The following is a 25,061-nucleotide window of genomic DNA, read 5'->3' on the forward strand; positions in this document are numbered from 1 at the left end:
AGGAACAGGTGAATCAAGAGGCTTTCCAAGCCCTTTTGCAGAGCAGCCCAACTTGAGAGACTTGACTTGAGAGCTGCAAGAGAGTTCTGTTTGGGAGCTGACCTATCTTCGTCCAGATGAAGGGAAGAGCTGTTCCTCTGCAAAGTTTCTGCAGGAAAATGCCTCTGTGGGATTAATTTGTCCTTTATGCCTAGACGGGACCGCAGTCGGTGAACAAAATGTTTGTATGCAATGAGCAGCCTTCAATACTCTGCCTTACAAGCTGTCACCTGCCTTGCTCACATCGACACATGACCTCACCATACTTTTGTGAGACTCCGTCACCTCATGACACCTGCACATTTCCTGCCCTGGCTACTCACTAGGAAATTAACTTGGAATAGAGAAAGTCATACGCAGAGCCGGTGTGGGATGGGTGTGCAGTGCCATCCACCAGAGCCATTATTCCTGACCAGGAATCACCAGAGACATAAACAAAAGAATCAGCAGCCAACATAACTTGTCCAACTGTGCCCTAAAAGACAGTCCATGAGACCCTACTTGCCTTAATTCTGCACAATAAGGTGTGTTATACACATAAATCCTTATTAGGTCCAACTGATTACAGACACCAAACAATGGTCTCCTCCAGGAGTCGTTCCCAGAAGTTGCCCACCTCTCTCCCAATCTGTTTGTAACTGAGTTGCTAACGTGTCTGGGCGTCTGACGGTATGCAGTTGAAAACCAAATCAGCCCCGCGATCAAACAAAACCCTTGCAAGAGGAAAGTGGTTGTTTCTGAGCATCCTTCTGTTTTTCTGAACTCTCTCCTTGTTCTGTGAGACTTTGTTTTGACTTACACACAGAATAGAGCAAAGACAAAGCCTCAAGAGGAGAATGAATACAGATGATAGCTCACATTCATGAGAGCTGCCCACACTTACAAGGGCAAGTGCAAACACTGAACCTGCAATCTCCCCACTGACGCCACAGATGTCCTTCCATCACAAGGGACCTGCTGCAACTTAACAGACTGGCTTGACAATACAGCCTTTGATCCTTTGAGATCAAACCCTGGAGGCCACAGTGCAGTCAAGGTGACAATGCTATCACAGAAACCGGAGAAGTCTTTTGCCACCTCAGCTTTTCTCTCCTTTGTCCTTAGGCCTGGTATTTCATCTCAGCCCTTCCAGCTTTGCCTTCTTTAACTGCTCGACTTGAGAGCTGGTTAAGGCCTTATTGGTCCAGACTGTCCTGGTATTTACAGGAAATATTCCAAAGTGGTTTTAACTTGTAGTTTTAAAGGAACTAAGGGCTGCATGTTCTCTGTAGTTCTGTGTATTCCTTTTCTTTTTGCTCTCACATGTGCCTTTGAAGTAAAAGTCATCCTCAGTATTTGTAGGTTTCCTTCTTTCCCAGGTATTGTATCACTAGTTACCAATGCCATTTAGTATTGCAATAAAGAGGGAATTGACTAATAAAAATATTTGGATTTACTTGTTATTTTTATGCTGTATTTTAAGTGTTTATTGTATATGGGAAAGGCAGAGAGAAGCTGAGATATAAGGACCAGCTTCCAAATCAAGTCACTACTGAAACTGGCTTGGATCCAGAGTCTCTACTAAAACTGTCAGCTTCATCTGCAAAGAGTGATAGAGTCAAAACTGAAATCATCTGTCATTAGTACAGGACTCATAATGCTGGTATTTCCATGGAGTAAATAGCTTACTCTTTCTTTTTCCTTCTACCTAATTTGAAGTAAAATGAGGCCATTTGAAACAAAATGAAGGATAACATGGGTTTCAAAAGGACAGCATAGGTAATTCTTCCTCTGGATTGCTCTGTGGTCAGCTGTTTAGGCTATTTCCTTGCTAAGTGAGAGATGTAGGTTCAAATCTGCTTAGACACAGGAGGAACTGAGCCTTCTGCATCCTGGCTGGGCTCCCCAAAACACTTGAACCTGATGACGTGCATTATGGTATGGTCTGCTTGAACTCTGTAGGTGAGAAAGAGGAAGAAAGCCTGTTAGGTTGTTTAAGCTTAAATAGAAGGGCCCTGAATGCCTGTGATTTTACTACCTTGGCTTGTGTCACTAAGCTCTAGAAAGCAGAGCTGTCCAGCAAGATCACAGACTGTCCCTATGAGCTTGTCCTGCTGCCTCTCCATTGTCCTATTTTTATTGGTGGAAACAACTTTTGCTCTATTGCTACTATCATGGAGAAAGAAGCCATCATAATGTGATGGAATCACAGATAATGTGGAGCTACAATTAATATTGAGAGAAATTAAAAAATAAAACCTTCTGTCACATTGTTTCCTATTTGATACAACCACGCCTCAAGTACTGGGCCACAAAAAACCCTATGGCATAAATTGCATGGTTGGCTATGTGGGGATAGTGCAGCAAGGAATACAGCAGTATCTGACTTACAGATTTTGTGGAAGAAGTTTTGGATTGTACCACAATCTGACATCTGACCTGAATCATCTGGATCATCATTTTAAAGGTTTTGTTTTCTTTCATCTCTTCTGTCTTTGCCCCATAATTATATGATTACTTAAAATAATCAACTTCCCGTTCTTCTCAAGTTTCAGCACAACCAGAGAATAGCCTTAAAAAAAAAGTTTAGTTTTGTTGCTATGCTACAGCACAGTCCTGAAGAACCTGACTCCAAATACTTGATACACAAAGAAATCTCTACTGTTTCTTCAAACAAAATTTTATTTTTACTTGGGATTTGAAACATTAATACTTTTGACTGCTGCAAGGAAGTGTTAGCTTTTCTTGGGTCTGTAAATCAAACTTTAATTTAACCTTAGTAGGGAATTCTCTGAATTTATAGACCTCATATTTGGAACAATCTTCAATGAAGCATGATTAGGAATTAAGGAAGCTATTCTTTCACCTTTGCAATCAATAATTAATTTTTTTTTTTAAATCAGAAAAGTATCTGTGGTCATTTCATTATGATTGTGCAATTATTCTGTAATAAGTAATGTAAGGATGATTATCGGTTTCTTAAATAACTAGTGTACTGCAGAAGAAGCAGGAAAACAAAAACAATTATTTATCAAAATTAGTTGCACCTTAAAACGTGAAATACTATTTGAGGACCTAGAGGACTTCAAGTCTATGGGTAGTTCTGCAATAATACATGGACTAGAGGTTTACTAAAGCTCTGTCTCACGGGTCTCCTTCAGAAACAGAGGTCTCTGTCACCTCTTCGAGGTGAAAATACAGAATATTTTATTATATTCTAAGTGTCACTGTCACCAATACCTCACAATTCTAACAACATTTTTGTTGTTATTATTTGGCAAATGAAAATTGTATGTTTAGGACAGATCCAGACCTCTTTGATTGGGCTGTAGAATGGCACCAGAGTCTGAGTATAGGGTTGCATGCTACTTTTCCTTTAAAAAGCATTTTACGAGGTTAAGAGTTTTCAGATATAAACTGTATAATGATCCCAAAAGAAGGGTTGCTCTAAACCAACGTTGACAGACTTTTGTTTTTGGAAAGCAGTGAAGTAATGTAAGTGCTAGCAAATAACAGTGAAAACATTTCATCCTCTGCATTTCGATTCTTACAATCCAGATAAACTGGTGGGTACAGCAGATCTGGAGCTGTACATATCCACACAGCCACACAACTGTACAGAGCAGGATGAGGATTTTCATCTTCAAGAGATACAGGTCTCTGGTGTCTTTGCTGCGTGGACTTAAGGTACCAAGGAACAGCACGGAACAGGTGGTCCGAGTTTCTCGCTGCGAGCTGGAAGAAGACTCCAGTGTTGAAAAGAAAACTGAGCGATCAATGCTTTTTGTTTTGTTTTGTTTTGTTTGTTTTGTTTTTCCCCCAGTAGCGTCCTGCTGCAGGGTTATGTACCCGGGGTGCCCACCTGTCGAGTGCCGCTGCATGGGGAGCAACAGGACCGGGCGCCAGCGCCCGCAGGGAGCTCGCTCGCGGGTCAGCGCCCGAAGCCTGGCTGCGGGAAGGCTCATGGAGAGGTATCCGACTTCCCTGCGCCTCCTGGGCGGTAAGCGCTATGCCCTGCCCGGGGCCGCCGCTACCTGCGGGCGCGGCGCGGGGCGGCGCGGAGCGAGGAGCGCCCGGGTGGGTCACCGCTGTCACCGCCGCCGCCCGCCCCGCCTTGCGTGGCCCGTGGGAGCGGGCCCGGGTGCCGGAGGCGGTGGGGAGGGCTGGGACGGGGCCCTGGCCAGGGGTTTCTCTCTCCCCCACCCCCTCCTCCCCTCGCCGCCGGTTCCCGTGAGGTGCAAGTGCCGCCGCGGCAGCTGGGGGGCCGGCGGGGGATGCTGCTGCCGCCGCCCTGCCCAGCGCCGGAGTAAGGGCAGGAGCTGGTGGCGGCAGGAGCAGCCCCGGCGGCGGGACGAGGTGAGCGGGGCGCGGGGCAGGTGGGTGCGCTCGCCCGGGAGTGGGAGCGGTACCGGGGAGGGCAGTGCTCCCGCCGGGACCAGCCCGCCCGCTGGGGGCTGGGGGCGCACGGGGTAGGGACGGGGCGCAGCCTGCGGGGTTCGGACGGGTGGCGAGGCGGGAAGCGCTGCGGAGAGCCGGGGTCTGGCTTTGGGGGTCCCAAAACCCGGAGAAGCAGAGCCCCAGGAGGGGCGGGGTGGGGAGAGAGAGTCGAGGGCGACGGGGAGCCGGGGGCATATCAGGCTGAGCCCGGCCGGCCATGCCAGACGCAGACGTAATTCCACGGAGGGACCCCTCCGCCTCCCCTCCCCAAATCTGGGGCAGGGTGGTTTCTGATACATGGAGGATTAGGCAAAAGGAGAAATTTCCGTAGAGGTCTGAGGTGTTTTCTCTGGCTGAAGTTACCTAGAAATAATATTGAGGGAAAGAACAGTAATTCCTAACAAAACTTTAAAGAGCAACAGGTTGTTTTACTGAAATCACACGCGCTGGGAAAAAAAATCACCTCAGTGATCCTGATAAAAAACGACTAGTAGCACTATCTTGCAAACTGATTTATAACACAATTAGGAGGTTTGGAAACTCCCAGCACTACTCAAAACAAATCTACCATATGTCTGAAGATAGTTTCTAAAAACTAATTAAGCTGTCCTTAAAATCTTCATTTTTACTTACATGGATACAGGATATGATACTTAGAATTATTTTTATATGTTTGTTCGAAGTGTTTCCTTTTTACTGATTTTTTTTCCTACTTGAAACAGGTGTTCCATTTTGCAAAGCCCTCCTGCTCCCTGTCAGGCTCTGTCCAGATATCATCTGTGTACCTTTCTGTGCAGCCCTGGTGCAAATTAGAATTAACGTTGTTGGACACCTTGGGCTGGATTCAGAGGAGCAGGGGAGGAAGCTAGTAAAGGCTAGTAGCCCTCCATCTCCCTGCCGAGACTAGTGTATTGATTCTGTTTGATCACGTATCGAGGGGAAGATAGCTTTTGCAGGCTTTTCCTGATTTCCTCTTTTGAGTAGCGTCTCTATCACTGTCGGGACTTTTCTGCCTCCTACTCGAGTTTCACCATCTGGTGTAAATGCAGATGGGATGTGCTGGGAGGGGCAAGGTCAGGGGAGTATTAGTGAGGCGTTGCTTAGGCTATTTCCCAGGCAGTGCGGTGCCCCTGAAAGTATTTATGCTAATTGTGGAAATTAGAGCTCTTAACTCCTGATCTGGATTGAGTCCGGGGCTGGGCAACTGCGTACTCTTTTCACTTACTGTCCTATGCTTCTCACTTCACCACGCTGCAGGACTAAGCTCTCCTTTCAGTGCAACTTCAGCCCTAGGAACATAATCCGTTTCTGTTCCCTGTGCACTATCTGGGGTCTGGCCATTGATCCCTGTGTTGTGAACTCCAAATCTATACCTCTCTTCTAGTTGTGAAAGTGGAAAAATTAGTAGGATTTTTATTAGGAATAAGTTTACTGAGCAGTGGTGAAGGGATCTGATGGCTGTTCAGATGAAATACTATTTGAAAATCTAGTTTACAATTAATTGATGTAAATGAAGCTGTTGAAAAGTGTTTCATTTTAAAGTAGATTGATTATGGCAGTTTGGTGATGAAAAAGCATACAGAGCACCCCAAACCAATTTCTTTCCTTCTAGGACAGGATAAGGATGATGTTTGGAGTCAACTATAAAATTAACAGGGTTATCCCAACTCTGTATCCAAGTGTGTGTCAAATCTCATCACAGTATTTGACACCAGACTGTCCTACCTGTAAACTCTCAGAAAGACTAATGATGAACTGAGTTGCACGCAGGTAACTCTGACACAATTCTCAAAGTAGCAATAGAGTGATATTGACAGTTGCACAGTTACCTCCTCTGTGCTAAATTTAAGGGCTCAGTGAAAGATTTCCAATCCCAGATTTGTCAGTCTGGCACCCTTTCCGTCATTCTCAAGCCTCAATGTTTTCTTGATATTTGATAACCTTGTTAGAATTATCTTCTGAAACAGGAGCAAAAATGTCAAGTGAGGCAGAGGGACCTTTTTAGTTCACTCCCATTCCATATGCATGTTGGTTGCAAATTGTTGCATCTATTATTGGTTGCAAACAACCTCTTCTGCATAAGCTGATAGGCTTTCTCAGTCACTTATTAACTGCAAGAGTGCAGAATGCTTTACCTGCACTAATTTATGCCAATGATTTTGAGAACGTTGACACAAAAGTAGATTGTGGGAGGGCATTGACAGAGAGGTGATAGCTTTAGTATCAAAATCTTCTCTGCTGATGTTTCAAGGCTAATTCTCTATAAGCATACTTTTTTTTCATCTGAGAAAGGACAGATAAGTTGCTCAGATCACAAAATATGAGAGATTGTAATCTCTTTAGGCATACATGAAATGATAGTGAAGGCAACAGGATCTAGTGACTTTAACTGTAAAGATGATTCCAGAACTTGTTCTGGGCTTGGATACTGACCTCAAGCAAACCATTTTCTTTTATTTTTTCAGTTTCAAAAGTGAGGAAAACAACCATATCTCATGGGGTCTTGTTAGAAATATCTTGGTTATAAGTAGGGGTTTCTAAAGCACACTGTAATTTCCACACAAAAAGCTTTGTATTGTTTTATGGTATGTTTGCCATATGGGAACAGATGAAGCAGGGGTTCAAAAGTTTCTGATCCTTTTCCCACCATTTTCAGGAAGGTTCAGTGGATTGTTGTGTAGAGGGTCAGTTGGCCACTTCTCTGTTCTGCAGCCTTCAGATGGTCCTTATAACTAGATCCTGTGCTCTACTGATCTAAATCCATTTTGGAGTTGGAGAGAAAACTTTATGCTGCTGTACTTGATGATTTTTATTTATTAATAGTTAGTTTGGGGCACTTGAGTCTAACATATTAACCTGCCTGTGCCTCCAGTGCCTGGCACTGGGACAGAGGCTGTTTGGTGCTGAATACTTCAGCAGACAAGACACTGAACACCTGGCTGAGTGTTTGATAGGGGTAAGGCAGTTAGTAAGTGCCTGGGTTCTGATTTTTGCATCTTGAAAAACACAGGTGAGAAAGGAGGGACCATATTAAACAGAGCTGTGACATTGCAGATATAGATAACACAATATTCTCTTGAGCAGAAAGTGAGGGCTATTGTGCTGTGTCCTCAGTTTGGAGAATCATTTGATCCTGTGCTCCTCTGGACTTGTCAGAGTGTGAGTGGTTAATGGTGGCGCTGTGCATGCTACCAGTTCCAACACAATGCACAGGGAGCTGGAATCTGCAATGACATACAAAGAGAAGAAAAAGAAGACAGAGGAAAGAAAGAAGAATGGGGAAGAAAAAAAGAGAGAGGAGTCAAGGGTGGCAATAATGCTAACAAAGGGAACGTTTTTCAGTAAGCACTTCTGAATGTGATGTAAAAAATAACAACTGAAAGTTTTATCTTACTACACAGAGCCCAAATTCTTCCTTTGATCTCTGTACAAGCTTCCTTTTGGCATCTGTGGGAGATCACTGGAGAGAGGGGAGTGTGTAGTCTTGAATTTATGATGCAGCATGTAGACAGTCATGAAATGGAATTCAGTCCTCTCAAAAAAAGATTACATAGCGTGAGCCAAGAAGTACACTTATGGTCCTGAAATAAATTATAAATGCTGTCAACATAAAGACATCTCACAACCAAACCAGTGGGTAAGTCATCTGAATACTCTGCTCATAGCTAAACTGTTGGCATCTATTTTTAAAAAATTAACTCAGTGATCATGCTACTGTCTACAGAAATTCCTTGATGGATTTTTTTCTTGCTATAATAGTTTGCACAAATACACTATTTTTGAGGCTTTTAACAGTATTCAGAATCTAAAACCGATTATTTCAGCTTAATAAATTTGGAACATTCTAATGAGTAACAATAAATTCTCAACAACTTAAATTATGGGATCAGTTCAGTAAATTTTCCTAATTAAATTTGTTACTTGAAATTAGCAATATGGGAGCTTTAAAAGATAGATAACAGATTCACCAACGTGTCTGAGCAAACCAAATACACAAGAAGTCATTAAACTTTAAACAGTTGATTTCAGATTTTTTTTCTAGATGTTTAAAATGAATAATCAACATGTATTCATCTACAGAAAACTCACTTTTATTTGAAAGAGTTTGACCTTTGATGCTTCTTTTTGCCTATTGTGCTGCTGCTATACATGGATTCTCGATATCTTGAATTTAAAAAAATTGGGAAACCAGGGGTTTGGATTTTCTCTACATACATCTTATGAGAAGAAGAACATTTAAGAGCAACCCAAAGTAAAATTTAATATTGAAGTGTCACTATAAATCATTCCTGCTCTAAGCAGCTTTGCCTTCAGTCAGCAAGCCCTTCTAGCACCCCAACACATCTCAGAGCAGTCTGCTGAGTTCTGCACACAGTGGAGCTACTGACTTGATACTTGTCTCCACTTAGGAGGCCATGTCATAGACCAATCTAGTGGTCTACACTATGCTCTGCAAACAGAAAAGAGAGCTGGTTCCTGCCACAGAGTGCTGAAGTTGTCTCAGGCTGATTAGGTTAAGGAGATGAAAGACTGTTTGTCTTTCAATTTCATGTCATCATCTCAAGGCAGAGTTTAACAGATGAAGAGTCCTTTCCTCGAAGAAATACTATCTAACCCGTATTTTCTGCTTTCTGTCCTCTGTGCTTTCTTTTTACCTTGTAACCTTAATCTTCTTGAAAAGGGGAACTCATCTCCCATTCCTGTTTTTCTACCCTCTGGCTCACTCATTGCCAGGCACCAGTAATTAAGCATTTGCTTGTGAGGTTTATTTGTTTGAGAACTGCCTGTGTAAAGCAACGTAACTTAAGACAAACTGTTGAATGAATGTAATGCCATGGGGGGATTTCCTCTAGCCCCATTACTCCTGGCTCCTCTAGTACCAGCTGGAAGCATCAGGGGTGGGAGCAGACTGTTTCAGTGAAGGTACAACAGATCTGTGTCAAAGTGTTCACCAAACTCAGGAGCTCCATAGAAGCGTCCACTCATGGCTGTGTTCACATGCTCCATTGCCCAAAACTCCACAGAGGCAAGGAAAAAGGACAGTTGAGGTCTGATGGTGATAGGGTTTCATCAGTGAATTTACAGATTAGCGACTGAGGAATCAGACAATTTTGTTTGCACCCTTGCATCTTCCCAGGAAGATTCAGGTACCTTTAAAGTTCTCAGGTAGGCAGAGTACAACAGCTAACCTTGCAGCTGCTTCACCCCAGACAGCAAGGATCTATTGCAGGTCCTGTGTCACATCTGCCAGACTGATGCAGTTACATCTGATATTCTAGGGAGTAACTGTGTAGGCAGTTTAAATGTCTAGACTTGTGCCTTAGTAGTTGCTGCTTGTGGCAGGGATTGCCTCTTTATTCCCATCTTCTTCCACCTTTCACCTTTTTGCTATCTTTGCTGCACACAATGAGCATTTCTGCTCAGTTCTTTGGCACTGCTTGAAACCCTGTTGTGGAAAGCCCTATGGTAGCTGTTTTCAAGGTGACAAATTTAGTTGTATGTGTTTTTAAATGCTTTGAACATATCTTAATTGGTACTCATTAGGGCCTTCTGACTAACCTTGAGCAAGCCAGCAGTACAAGCCCGGCAAGAGCAATCCAGGTTTCATCTCTCTCTCTTTGTTTATATTTTAGAACATGTTTTATATTTAGCCTTTGAGGAGAAATTTAACTAAGCTGTACCCACTATACACCAGTGTTGCATCTGTTCAGGTACCATTCTTCCTATATGAGGGGTTTGTGTTTTGAATTGTGGAGGTAGTTCTTTACAGGAACTTTGTGTTGGAAAGACAACAATCTGCTCAAAGGACAATTAATCTATGCCATATGTAAGTCCCACTGATATTTTACACTTTCTACATAGCCATATATTTTGCAAGACTGTCATATTCTTGCACAAATTATAAAATGTCATACCCTGCTGATGAATTTCCTCCATTCAGTGGCCTTCAGTCTAGGGAAAATGCACAGATTTATAAACCAAGCTGTAATACTAAATCTTCTGCTGCCTGTTTTTATTATTTCAGGGAACCTGCCTACAGTCCTTATCTTACCTTAGGGAGGCAACTGTAATTCTCCTGTTTTATGTATTAGAGATTGAAGGGGCTGGATCCAGTTAGTGAATGACAAATTCAGTATAAATATCTGGTTTCTAAACAACAGAAATAGGTTCCACTTGTTGTGCCACAATGTCTTTTAAGTACATTACTCCATATGATACCCTTGTCTAAAGCCTTGTAATGAGGTTACAAACATTAATATAATCAGTGGTGTGTGAATGTATATATGAATGTGCAAGCCTGAATTCTTCATGTGATTTAGACTTCTGTCTTTAAAAAACATACTGGTAATATATTTTGCTTCTTTTACTTCCTGAGATAATCTTGGGTTGAGTAATTTCAGCAGCTAGCTAGAGTACAATTACTGCTGCTTTCATTTCTCAGGAAGCAGGGTTTGCATAGTTAATGGTCTCTGATGTGTCATGTCCATTTGCATGGACATTTTCACACCTAAGCCTTTGAAAACATCGATCAATCAGAAAGCTCTGTTTAAGCTTCAAAAGAGGTCTTTACCCTCCTTCCTCTACAGCTAGATCAGGTCACGTACTTTCAATGCTCTGCCTGGGAGCTTTAGGTAGAGAGATTTGAGCAGTGTGTCTCTATGAAGTGGTGCAGGAGGAAATGTCAGTGTGCTGACTTGCAGAGATGAGATCTCAACCCTCCAGGCTTAAGTAGCAGCTGGATGACACTTCTAGGGGTGGAAAAATCTCTGTGCCTACAGAGGATGATGAATATCTCAGGAACCTTTGAGGACCTGAGCTTTAGTTCCTCAGTGTTAATAACGGCAATCCCTTCCTCTTCTGGAACTTCTGCAACATTTGCTGTACTTGTTTTACTCTACTTAAGCACTGATATTTTGGTTCACAGCCATGAAAGGCAGAAGTGTTTAGTTTAAATTGAAAAGTGGGGTTCAAATGAAACTACATTGTACCCAATCAGCAAGGTCATAGGTACATTCTTGCTCTGACCATGGATGCATCAGTAACTCTGTGGCTGGAGTCTGACACAGGCAGGATCTGTCACCATGTATTGGAAATACATGGTCAGAATGAAGCAGATTAAGTTTTTGGTAGTTGTTTTGCTGTAGTTATTTTCACTTCTTTCATAGATTCAATTTCAGTTTTCAGTTGGGGGACTGAAGTATTTTGTGAAGGACAGCAGAAATTGAACACAAAGTACTCTTAATGGGAAGAAGCTCAGTACAGCCAGTAACATCTGTATTCTGGTTGTTGTCATAGGTGAACAATATGGAGAGAAGTGCAGTGTTTCTCCATGTTGTTGGACTTCCCGTGTGCAGTGATAGAGTTGAAGGTATTCGGGTAGGGGCCTGATCTAGCCATTTTTTGCTGTTTGTCAAACTGGATTTACTCCAGCTGAGGTAGGACATGCCTGATGTTATATCATCAACACCATAGCTGGCAGCACAGTGCAATGAGAGATGCTGCAGTGTTAGCACTGAAACGAGCAGTGGTGAGAGGGCCTGGAGCAGACGTGGAGAACTGACAAGAAGCAGTGGTGGGGTGGGAGTTGAGACAGGCACAGAGCTGGCACTATCTGAGTTCCCGCAGACCCGCCTAGGAGAAAAGGTGGAAGAACATCCTTCCTTCCACAGTTGTTGGAGTGAATGGGGTCAATGAGGTGAAACAAGGGACTGTGAAGCTGAGTGCTCCCCATTTGTTGTTTGTGTGAGGATGAGACACTTTTCCTATATAATGTCTGGTTTCTTTGTCCCCTAATAACTTATTTCCTGCACTGTACATCAACATGCTATTTGTAGAAACTTACTGTACTGTCTGTTAATGACATTGCAGCATAGTACCTGATTTCCATAACTCTGTGTAGGGACTATTGTTAGCTATAGCTGCGTATGATATTCTTAAGAACCTTTAGGTTGTTGACAGTGCCTGGCAAATTACACTGAAGATCCCAATGAAATCCTGCAAGAAGATACTATTGACAAAGGTTATTACTCAGGAACAGATTATTTTAATGCCACTGTATCGAAATAATGTAAACGACTTACTCTGAAATTACTTATTTTTCCTAAAAGTTTTATAGTTTTGCCAAAATATCTTTCCTATAAGCAATGCCATGATATTGTTAGTGTTCACGGTTTTTAAAGTGAAATCTTGCTCTAGGAGGGGATTTGTAGTACTCTCATTTCCTTATTCAATATGTCTGTTGTGATATTTATCAAGGTGATAGTTGCAGTTACTAAAGCAAATCTTGGTGCTGTAGTTTCTATTAACATTGTGAAGCCAGCAGAGTTGACACAACAATTTGTATCCTTCCTCTTCACATACCTTGCCAAAGAATGACATGTAACAGGGAATTGTTGACAGTCGTGCCAACAACCTGGCTGACACAGAAGAGCATAGGTGACACTGAGAGAGAGCGCAGTTTGTTCTAGCAGTCTGCTGTTGCTGTTAGCAATTTGCAAACTAGCAGGTAAGTTTGGAGGGATATTCATTAAAAACAATAACATCTTGTCTATTATCAGGAATATACTTGCACGCAACATATGTGGAGTATTAAGATTTTGTTTTTGTAGGCAGTGTTTGAAACAGCTCTACATTATATGGCTTTGTTTGAAAGCTCTGCTTGCAGTAAATCAGAACATATTGAAAAAGCTGTCTCAGAAATAAGAAAGGTTGGCTTGATAGAGCCAGAATTTGAACATACAATTCCAGACAGTAAAAAAAGTTGACAACACCTTGGCATCCAGATACTGTCTTTCATCCAAAGATCTGAAAGAGCTTTTAAAAATGTCTAATTACAGCATAACAGGTTCCCATTTTGTATCAAGGATTGTCAAAGTAGAAAAAATACACAGCTATAATTTTCAGTTTCGGATTTCTATTGTTGGGTACTTACGTTCATATTCATGTCATTGATCTAAATATAGGTTTAGATGGCAACTTGCATTCCGGTTTGAAAAATGATCTGATTTCCAGGCCCAGAGACTAAAAGGAGGAGTTTTTGATGAGCATATGAAACATGTAAAAGCCTAAATATTTTGTTTCTCACTGGGATTTGTTAATTTAAGTTTCTTCATTTCTTTTGCTAATTTATCACTGGCTTTAGCCAGGAATCGCCAGTTAACGTCTCTCTGTGGTGGTTACACTAATATTAGGCAGCCAGCTTCAGAATGAAAGCAACAATAAAAATTATTCAAGTATAAAATAACCTTATAACTAGGAAGAAAGAGAGTTCATAATTCTTAGTTAAGGATGTAACACGGCAGTGCTGGTGTTTACCTAACAATGCACATTTCCTCCTAAGTGAAGTATTTTAGGTGAGCAAGAGTTCACATCCTGTTGGGGAAAGGGATTATGAGATCTATACCTCTTAATTAAGAGAACATGATTTCACTAAAGCAGCTGACAATGGGGTTAGATAACTTGTGGCTCTCATCTTTTCATTTAGATGCTGTGGGCTGATAGAAATTGAAGATGAACACAGTGGGATCATAGAATGGTTTGGGGTGGAAGGGACCTTAAAGATAATCTATTTCCAACCTCCCTGCCATGGACAGAGACACCTTCCACTAGTCCAGGTTGCTCAAAGCCCATCCAGCCTGGTCTTGAACACTTCCAAGGGTGGGACATCCACAGCTTCTTTGGGCAACCTGTTCCAGGATTCTTACCACCCTCACAGTAAAGAATGTCTTCCTAATATTCAACCTAAACCACTTTCTGTTTCAGGCCATTTCCCCTTGTCCTGTCACTACATACCCTTGTAAAAAGTCTCTCTCCAGCTTTCTTGTAGCCCTTTTTTTACCGGAAGGCTACTGTATGTTCTCGCCTCAGACTTCTCAAGGCTTCCTATGTTGGAGGCCCCAGGGCTGGATGTGGTACTCCAGGTGGGGTTTCATGAAAGTGGAGTAGAGGGGGAGGATCACCTCCCTTGATCTGCCAGCCAGTCAGGATGTGATCAGCTTTCCAGGTTGGAGTTGCACATTGCTGGATCATGCCAGTCTTCTCATCCATCCAAGTCCTCCTTGAGCTGCTCTCAATTGCCTTGCCTGTACAGTCTGTCTGTCTTGCCTGTATAGCCTTTCTGCTTTGCCTGTATACCTTGCCCAGTTTAAATCTAAGCACTTTAAGTTAATGTTATGGCACTGTTCTGTCCAAAAAGTTCAGGGAGAAGAGTTTTTAAGCTGAGATGTTTCTAAAATCCAGAGACCTATTTCCTCAGTACCAGGCAGCTCCCTTAATGTTTCCTGTACCTGGGAAGAACACCTCTGAGAATTAAAATTCACCTTCTCCCAATGGTCCCCAGCTATCAAATATCCTGTTAGAACCACAGGCAGGTGCGTGATACACAGAACAGTCCTGTAGCTACACTGTGTCACGCAGGGCTGGGGCTGACCTCTGTTTGCTACTGGATTTGGGCAACTTCAAAGATGACATAAAGCTATTTTCGTTTCACCTCTGCTGGTCTTATGCCAAGAACAGCTTGGAGAACCTGGGCATGACTTGTACAGCAACATTTACTAATGTGTAATTATTCATTGCAGCACATAGCCTCTTCTCAGTCAACTGTTTAATCTATGGGTGGTAACAGATACTTAGATTCATTGCTTTCTGCTGTCTTTAATTCTTATTAATAAAACAATAAAATCCTTATCTGCATGGATTATGTAAATCTTAAAGAGGCAAAAAATAAACTCCTCTTCCACAGTTTATTTAGTTTGTAAAGTTCACTGTAGTCCTAACATCTGTTTAACACAGTACATGTTTACAGTGCAACTTAAATTATGAGTAATAATTATATATAAAAATATACAGATGCCCTTACTCTGAAAAAATTCATATCTTTATGAAATTGCAAACCTTACTCACTATACTTCTGTTTTTCCTAAATGCCTGAAGAAACAGAAAGTATCTTATGGTTCCTCTGTAGATTGCTAACTGAACTGTCCTTCTCACACTGTTTTCTGAGACCATTTCTTCAGAAATATTCTGCATGTTCCAAGACTCTACACTGATACATATAAAACTACAATAACAGCTGCCTAGCATGATATTATTCTAGGAATACTCTATGACTGTGTAAATACAGATTGCATGATAAAGTGAACCTCAGCTAGTTGAAAAATCAAAAGGTCATTCTCGTTCATCCTATACTCAGATGAAAAATTAAAAAATGGATGAGTAGAGCAGCATAGATTTGAGCTCATGTTGTTGGACCTGAGTTAATTATTTCTTCAGCTCAGTCCTAGTTCCTGCGCTGCCATGACTGAAGTTATTTTAGCTCATTTTAACAAAATAGCAAAATAATCATTCAGATTCAGCTGTGATTAGGAAAAGCTCCTGCTCCCTGGCTACAGGGTGATTTAATAATGCATAATATTATATATATTGGCCAGTCTTCACGAGCGAAGATCCGGGGAAGGTCTTTACACTTTCCAGCCTGCGCATTGGATTTTTTAGGTGAGACACAGTGTGTGCGGAACTGAGCCCACCCTTTAATCCTAAGGTTCATCTGCCGGGGCCAAGCGAGCTTGGACGGTGGCAGCGAGGTCCTTAGGACGTAGGTGGGTTGCCTTTAAGGGCTAACGAGCCCCACCTGCCCGGGAGTGGCCCTGACCGGGAATCGAACCCGGGTCTCAGCAGTGACAGTGCCGCGCCCTTACCACTAGACCACCAGGGGCTCCATTATTATTATAATGCATAAGTAATCAGATAATTAGAAATAAATACAGGTAATATTCAAAGCAAGTTCTGAAATTTTAATTAGCTTTACACAGATTTTAATGTTTGTTTAGAAATTTGTATCAGGAACTAATTTACTTTGCAGTTTTTCTTGTAATGTTTGCTATTCTATAGTCTTAAATTATTATTAGTTTAGAAATTAGAAAGCATGTTCACAATTATTGGATCCTTTTATGGTCACACAATATCAAGAGAAAGTTTCTCAAATGTTGTTTATCTGGACAACTCTTCTGTACTCACAAATTAGAACAGAGTTTGAACCTTTGTTCAAAGCTGTACCCTTTTAATCCACCTCCTGGTTTCTGGTGCTCTGCGTTTTTCTCACACTGCCCCTACATTTCCTGTTGTCACATCTTTCCCACATTGGTAAATTTGATTCAAACCTCTTAACTGTGTGGTTTGCAAAGAGTGTTTGGAGGTTCACGTTCTGCAGGTGAGAGATGTGTTCTCCAGCCCGACTTAAAAGCCCAGTTTTCAAGACCTGAACTGGGCACCTGAGGAGACTGCCAGTGTGTTCACAAAAAAACCCAGCAGATTCTTGTGGTTCTGTGTGAATAGAGAAGAGGGAGACTGAGAATATTTTGGATTATACTGCTCTGAAGGAGAAATGAGGGTGGGATTTGACAGAGAAAATGAAATTATGTAAATCAAATTGTGGAAGCATATGGAAGTTGTATTGGGAAAGTTCTTCCTTTCAGGTAATTTCTTAATTTCCTATTAGCTGTATTTATTCAGCAATTTGTTTTGATGGAGGTGTACCAGAAACAGGTCTATGTTTATACACCTACACACTTTCAGACAGGTCTAGATAAAATACTCTCAGGGAAAGCTGTTCTAACTGTAGTGGGTGATCCATTTCAACCTGTGTCAAAGGCATTAACAGTAAATGATGCTTAAACAGGTGCCTGTCACAAAGCCTGAACTTTTTAAGGTGCTGGACCTGTGTAACCATACTGTCTTGAAGTCTGTGTCCCTGCAAATGAGACATCGGGGTTTTTTTCCTAAAAACAGTTGTTTTAAAGCTGCCAGTAAAGACTATTTTGTTTATTTTCTGGGCTGACATGATGCAACTTGAATCAAAATGGCTAGATCCCAGAAGATGCAGCAAAGGTCATAGTCTTACTAGGAAGGCCAAAACCAGGAACAGCAGGCTGATAGACACACAGACAAAGCCACACTGATGATTTATGTGCTTTTAAATACATAAATGCATTAAATACCTGAATATAAACATATGTTTATACATTCACAAATATTAATCACACAAATACAAAAATATGAACAATAGTGGTGTCTGATTCATACTTCTTGATAGAAGATATGATGACAAACTCACACACTGAGTGAAAAATGGCTCACCTTTGGAAAAGGAAAGGGAAGAGCTGAACTTGGGTTTCTGGATTTCAGCAGAACACACCTCTTTTTTTGTCTCCTAAGTACAGTTTGAGCATTGACTCTTCCTGATGGTCTTAATCTGTGCACAATAATATGTTTGGGGAACTTACCCAGCTGCATGCTTCAGTCAGGATAGACAGAAAATTAGTGTGGGTTTTTAAACACTCTGAATACATATGTCGTTCAGTGAAAAATTTAAACACCAGTGAAAATTTACACATCCCAAGAACATAGCAGGCTTGCAAAAATGTTTTTTTTAAAAAGTAATGATGCATAGTCATAGCAGTAAGAAGATTCATTGCTAATGATGAGACTTACTGTTAGAAATATGAAGTCCTTTTGCCTCAGTGCTTAAATAGCTTATAACTGTTGGAGATGATGATGGGACCTCAGGTGGGAGGTTAATTATCCCAGCTCTGTCTATCTTGTTCTGAAATGAGCAGTGATGATTTCTTTTGGAGGGAGAACTTGGGCAAGTTACATAGAAGTGTGAATCCATTTTATTTTCTGTGTCTGTACATAAATTTTGGTGTATACTGTAATAATGGGATGCTGATAACAAAAATAATATGCTCTTATAATTGTCACCTCTTAATAATCTCTCTCTAAAATAAATAATAGCATTTTTTCCCTATCTCTCTAGAAAGCTCTTTGCTGGCTTCATCTAAACCCTAAAGACACAGTCCCTTGATACTGCTGTTCCAGACAGAGCTATTAGTGCTGAGCCTCCAGACAGAGAAATTGAATTTTCAGGCTCGATGTTGTAAGGCTTCAAAGAGCTGAAGGGGTGGAGAGAGACTGGCATGAAATAGTATACCTTTCCCAGCTTCACTTTTGGGAAATTAAATAAACATTTACAAATAAAATCATGAAAGCATTTTTTTTTTTAAATTAGGTGTGTAAGCATTAGCTGCTCATTAGTTCTCCTTGCAAATAAATTGTAGCAAAGAATCATTTGTCTTCCAAGAGTGTGGTGGCAAGGATTAATTTAATGTTTATTAGGAAGTCTTAAATCCTTGGAGAGAAACTATGTAAGAAGTACGCAGTATTATCATAATTTTATATATAATAATATTCTTTTATTTTGCTGAGGAACAGTTATTCAGTCTCAGCATCCTCCATCCTCCACAGAAGAGGTCAAAGCTAATTATTATCTGTTTACAGTCTAGGGAAGCAGACACTGCACAAGTAAATGACTGAGCAAGAAATGAAGCTGACAAGAAATTAGGCATATACAGTGAGCACTCGAAATCTCACTGATGTAGTTGTTTACTGAAGTGCCTCCATTTACTGTTTTCTTAGTGGCATTTCTATTGCTAATGGGCTGAGCTCAGAAAGAGGTTACAAATGCTAATGCAGTTTTGTGTTCTCCTTGATTCCTAATAGGGGGTGTTTTGTTTTGTTTGAAATTGTTTCCTTCGTCTTTGCAAATAGCAAGAGAGGTGATTATACTGTCTTCTGAAGTTTTAGGAACAGTCTGCCTTGACATTTTATAATTTGGAAAGGTGATTTTTCTGAGTCTTTAGCAAAGCTCTTTAATAATGTTGTCTGACATAATCAAGATCAACAACAAAAGAGTTGAATGATTTGATGAAATTTGCTGCTCCCAGTCACTTTGTAAATGTTTGTTGCCTTGACTGTTGTGGTGCTACTTTTTAAATGCCGGTCTGATATCTTGAAAGAGTTTTCTAGTTTATAGAAATCCAGATTTGCTCAAGTGCATTTCTGTGGTACTCCTTTGGTCTGTCCTTTCAATATTGGGAAGGGAGATCTATTGATAGATTAATTTTAAGAGTAATTCCTTTCACTTTGTATCATATTTGCTCTTTTCGATGGCTACTGATCTGGTAGATTTGGACTTAGCAAGAGTGCATTTTGCGTATTGAATCTGTACAGTCAAAGTAGGACATCACTTTAGAGAGAAGCCTCGAGGGTTCCGGGTTCAGTGTTTGCACTTCCCCTTGTGAGTGTGGGCAGCTCTCATGAAAGCGAGCTATCAATGAAATAACCTCTTGCTCATCTGTATTTATTCTCCTCTTGAGGCTTTGTCTTTGCTCTATTCAGTGTGTAAGTCAAAACAAAGAATCACACCGTTGCTAACACTGCAGGTTTAGCCTGCTATCTGAACATCAAGCCAGGCTTGTTCTGCTTCACTACAGTAGCACCCACAGGAAAAGGGCTCTGGATCTGGAACTTATCAGGGTTCTTTTGTTTATGCTTGAGACAAGTATACATGTGACCTAGACTTCAACTTTTACTGTGCTGACACTATAGGAAACACTTTCCTTGTCAGTAAGTTGATATGTCAACACCAAAAGGAGTTTTAATAGTTATAACTAGTGGCTACTTTTTAGCTTGGTTTCTGGGCATTTTTTTTAGATGGACTCTAAGAGCTGAAACATCACAGCTCTGCTAAGTGAATTTATTCCTCAACAACCAAAGTTTAGACGATCTGCAGCAGAATTCAGTGCCACATTGTTCTCATTTTATGACAATGACACCTCTATAGCACCCTCTATACAACACTGGCTTTCGTTAAGTCCTGAGGCTTGATTTATGTGCCATGGAGTTTTTAGTAAAACTGTTGTGAGACATACATCACATATACCCTTTCTTTATCAAAATAGGCAAGTCTTTCGCTCCACGTAGGCTCAGGAGAAACAAGCCTCTTTGAGCCATGCAGTGATTGAATCCCCGGAATAAATATGTCCTTTTTTTTTCTTTAAGATCTTGTAAATCTATTAAATCTCTGGGTTTAAGTTTGTTATTTGCATCTCCCTGCGCAAGTCTAGGGAGATAAGAAGAGAAAACAGTGAGTTAGCTGCGCTTGGGATTCTCGCCAGTCTTTGTGGGATGGAAAATTCCTTCCTAATTCCATATCTGACTTTAAATTTGACCCTCAGCGTGTGAGCAAGATAGACCAACATACGCACTTAAGAAAAAATAGATCCTTTGTGTCCTAACAGGACACTGGTGCAACTTTTTCAGGGTCCCAGTTTAGCTGCTGCCAATCAGTGAAGCTTTGTCTTCCTTCAAGCACCCTAGAGTGTGTGGGTAAATTGGGCATCAGAAAAAAGAACTGTCCTCTCCCTCCTACAGGCTGTCCACAGAAGCCTTGAAACATGAGATTTAGTTATAGAGTTCATTTCAATGCAGACCCACCAGAAAGATGAGTATTTTGAGAACAGCACAGAAAACCACTGGTGCCTAGGGGAGAGTTGCAGTTTTGTATATTCCAAATTAGTGATCATTCATACATTAAAGCCACCTTCTTCGGTGCTAGCTTTTGTGTTTTTCTCAGCTTTTAACAAATGCAGTTTCATTTTACAATCTAGGAGACTGATTTGAAAATATAGAATAAGTTGAGAATGAGATTGGTCTCTGAGTGATCTTTAGAAATTACTCCTCTCATGGATACCATCCCTTTAACAAAACCTTTGAGATCTAGTTTTGAATCTATTAATTGTAGTTCTTAAACTGGTCAGTAATATGCCTTGGACATGTCCATGTTGTACTCTATATAGTTGCCTTTATCTATTTATTACCTCATAAAAAGAACAGTGGGGTTTTTTAAAATATGGTTCAGATTAATCATATTTATTTCTCATTGACTTTTAGAAGGAATACTGACTCAATTTCATTATCATATACAGATTGATATTGGGACACATATTTATCATATATAATATATTTATAATAATATATATTATACTGGTGCCTGTAATTTCCCGGGCCTTCCTTTTTTAGTAGATATTTAATAACAAGATACACTTGCAATTCTCTGACCCTTTGAAATTTTCCCATTTTTCCATGAGTTGTTCAGTATCAACACTAGTGATTCAGAGAACTCCTCATTTAGTTTATGTAAGACTCCAGGCCTGTTGATTTGAAAACATTTAATTTTAGCAGATCTCGTCTCACATCTCCTTTTATTACCTACAGTGAATTTTGTTGGGCTGACGTAATATGGGATGATACATTCTACAGCTTCATTCCAAGGGCAAAACAGTGTGCGAAGGACAAAATGTTTATTGGATATTTCCGCCTTTTTTGATTGTCATTTACAGTTTTATCACCCGCATCTAGCAATGGGCTCGTGGCCAGTCTCAAGCACATTTTATATTTGTAAAAATGTCTTTTTTACCTCTTTTACCTCTGTTAACTATTTAGTGCTTCCTTGATTTTATAAATTTCCCTCATAATTTCCCTGCACGTTGTACCTTGGAATTTTGTTGTTAACTTTAATTTCTCCTTTCTCCCATGTTACAAATCAGGGAATTTTAGTATTTTTTATTGCCATCTTTTATTCCAGGTAGCTTATAGTTTAGTTTAAATATTTTTGTGCTTAGAAGTGTATTTTTGGTCCATGATTGGATTGGCTTAACACTTTAATTTACATTTCCCATTTGATTTTACACTACCAGTCAATGGGAATGATGATTGTTCTAAACTTTCAAAGTTTGTCCTGTTTAAAGCTCCAAGCCTGACCCATGGAACAAGCCCTCTTGTATTGGTTGATGCCACATTCTGCTTGCATATCCTAATTGTAAGCACATCACCAGTATTGGTACCTAGACAATTGTCAGATTGAGGCACGCACTTAAAATTTCTGGTTCATCAGAAACAATTCTGTGGCTGAGTTTATTGAGCTTCCACAGGGAAATTTTTATGTTACCACTATAGCCCTGGGAAACTTAACCATCATTTTCTTACTGGCCCCTTGACAGGTACAACACATCCACCAAGACACAGTTTACTTCAAGTTAGCAAGGAAATTGTAATAAGAAGAAGGCAGGAAATGTGAATAAAGAGTTATTAGGAAAAATTCCAGTGAGTTTCCCAAAGGAAGCATGAGGGGTTGCCTGAAAATCCCTGATTTTTTTTCCCTCCCACTGGCTGCTTGTGCTTGCTCCATGCTGTTTGCCACCCCTGCTGTTGCGATAGTGGGAATGTTTATAGGGCTGTGATGTAAATAAGAACCCCAAAACACAACCAAGTTTTTAAGATGTCACCAGTGAGAATGTGTTCTGATTTACAGAAGAGTCCCCTGGAAATTTTATCAGCCAAATATCTGTTCTTGGAAGTTTTAATGCTAGAGTGAAATGGATATAGTTTGTCCTTTACACAGTGGCAAGTATAGAGCACTTCTGTAACTTCAATGCTGTTATGAGCAGTGTTGGCTCCAGCTTAAGGGTGCTTCATTCTGAGATAACGTAGGACTCCCCCTCAGAGAGAAAAGGGAGGGAAAAAAATCAGTTAAATAGCTGGGTATCCTGTTGGGGAAGGTGAAAGCACATTTAAAAAGTACCATCACACTTTCCCCTGTGAAGTACACTTTTGGTTTGTCTTTATCACTTCAGGTAAAGGGGAGTCTGGTTCATCCCCTGGTATTGCACTCTTGTTGTTGCTGGAGAACAGATCCCTAAATGAAGAGGTTCCTCACCTTTTGAAACTTATAAATGGGTTTTGTTTCCTCCCTCCAGTTCTTTTTCTGAGATTTCCCAAGGGCAAGGGTAGCATTTCTTTCTTTGGGCAGTTTATAGGGTGCCAGGAAAAACTATAGGAGTAGCTCAAGAGAGAGCAGAATGTTGGGTTGTTTTTTTTTTTTGGTAGATGATAGCAAGATTCCTCCCAGGAGATGGAAAGTATGGCTAAGAAATGGTGAATGAACATTTGGTTAATGGCATGAGCTCCTTCCATCCCTGTTCCTGAAAGAGTCACTCTTGTCACCTGCCTTTCTTCTCACACCTTTTCTCCCACTCACTTTATCCTCCCATACAGATAACAAAAGCACCAATTATCTCAGCCCTTCCTAAGAACCAAATGGGGATGGAGTGAAGCCTGGGTGAGGGGCTGTTTCCTGTGGAAAAGATTACTGGAATTGGACACACTGGCACTCTCGTGGTACTCCTTCATTTGACATGTGAATCCTTATAACAGCACAACCAGGCAGCATAACGCCCCACTATAAACCAGGCTACACACATAAATATCTAGTCAAGGTAGAAAATGTGGGTTTTCTTTTTGGTTGGTTTGGGGTTTTCCCTTTTCCCTTTTTCCTTTCTCTTCTCTTCTCTTCTCTTCTCTTCTCTTCTCTTCTCTTCTCTTCTCTTCTCTTCTCTTCTCTTCTCTTCTCTTCTCTTCTCTTCTCTTCTCTTCTCTTCTCTTCTCTTCTCTTCTCTTCTCTTCTCTTCTCTTCTCTTCTCTTCTCTTCTCTTCTCTTCTCTTCTCTTCTCACTTAAATAAGCACAGCAGAGCTGTTTCTTTATCACACTCCTGCTCCTGCATTTTTCCAACCCAATTAGGCCATTACCAGGGCTAAATGAGGCATAGAGCCTCCAAAAGTCACACTGTTGTCCCGGAGATGAAGTGTGTGTAGCTGCAGAGCTGGCAGGCAGACAAGGCAGTTGGGGCTCACTGGAGTGTGACCCTGGGTGTTTTCCTGTTCCAGAAGGATCACCTTCAAAAAGGAGTGAGGGGGAAGTCAATTAAAAAATAGTATTTTAAAAAGCACTGTGTTAACAAGAAGTTGCCACATTGTGGTCAGTTACTGTGGCTGTGTTTCTTAGGGTTTCAGGGATGAAGGGGGTGTCTTCTGATTCATGGACAATGTGACAAAAAGGACTGTGAAAACCATGAAAACCTTCATGTATCTTCCAGTGGTTCTGATATTAGTTTTTAACTCACTGCTCAAGAGTTCCCTCCCTGCCCCCTATGTCTGTAGCGGGGCAGTTCTGCTGTCCTGGCAGACAGCTGGTATTCCAGCATCCAGGCACCCTTCCCAGCTGCGGGCCTTCAAGCCACTAGTACCATTCCAGTCTGTGCAATATTGCAGGGCACTCTTCAGCTCTTTCCATGACACAAAACCTGTATTTGCTTCTACTCCCAAGCTGCTGGGAACTCTCTGTGCTGGATATAGAAATGATGCAGAGGAGGATGTCATCTGTCCTGCCCTGAAGCTCTGGTATCCCTCACCAATCATTTTTAAATTATGAACTGGAAAAAATAATGTTGTAATGTCTTACACAAGGGGAAAAGGCTCCATTTAGAAAACCAGAGAACAGAAAGCTTAGCAATTAAACTTCTCAAAGACAAGCCTGGGGACCTCCTGCTTTATTTCAGAGAGGAGCTTTGCCAGAAAGGATGTTAATTTTCCATCTTTTTCTGTTTTAAGAACATAAGATGTTGTGTGCTGAAAGAAAATTAACACGTGCACTTTTATGAATTTTATTTTTGTACAGTGAAAAGAATGGATGAAGTCCTTTGCTCTGAACACAGATTACTTTAGAAGCTGAATAGCTTTGCTTGTCCCTACCTGCACTTCAGTCCTGCTGCCTTCACTCTCACTAAGCAGTAATTACCAGCTAAATCATATGAAACTTCTTGAAGAATATGTTAGCAGAATCAGCTGCAATACTGAATTCACCAGCTAAATG

The 25,061-nt window shown here is 40.9% G+C and overlaps 1 protein-coding gene across 2 annotated transcripts in view; it reads left to right on the forward strand.

Moving 5' to 3' along the window:
* Positions 1-3,907: 3,907 nt before the first annotated feature.
* Positions 3,908-25,061, forward strand: part of CASR (calcium sensing receptor) — a 73,685-nt gene continuing 52,531 nt past the window's right edge. The window contains exon 1 of one of the 2 annotated variants that reach the window (XM_050333221.1): positions 3,908-3,989. The gene's annotated coding sequence lies outside the window, so the exon portion shown is untranslated. Of the gene's footprint in view, positions 3,990-4,196; positions 4,375-25,061 lie in introns of those variants that run through there. The other variant, XM_050333220.1, reaches the window with a different exon arrangement.

The sequence above is a fragment of the Myiozetetes cayanensis genome, unplaced genomic scaffold (genome assembly GCF_022539395.1).
Source record: "Myiozetetes cayanensis isolate MyiCay16 unplaced genomic scaffold, myiCay2020 scf5-8, whole genome shotgun sequence".
NCBI classification, from domain to species: domain Eukaryota; kingdom Metazoa; phylum Chordata; class Aves; order Passeriformes; family Tyrannidae; genus Myiozetetes; species Myiozetetes cayanensis.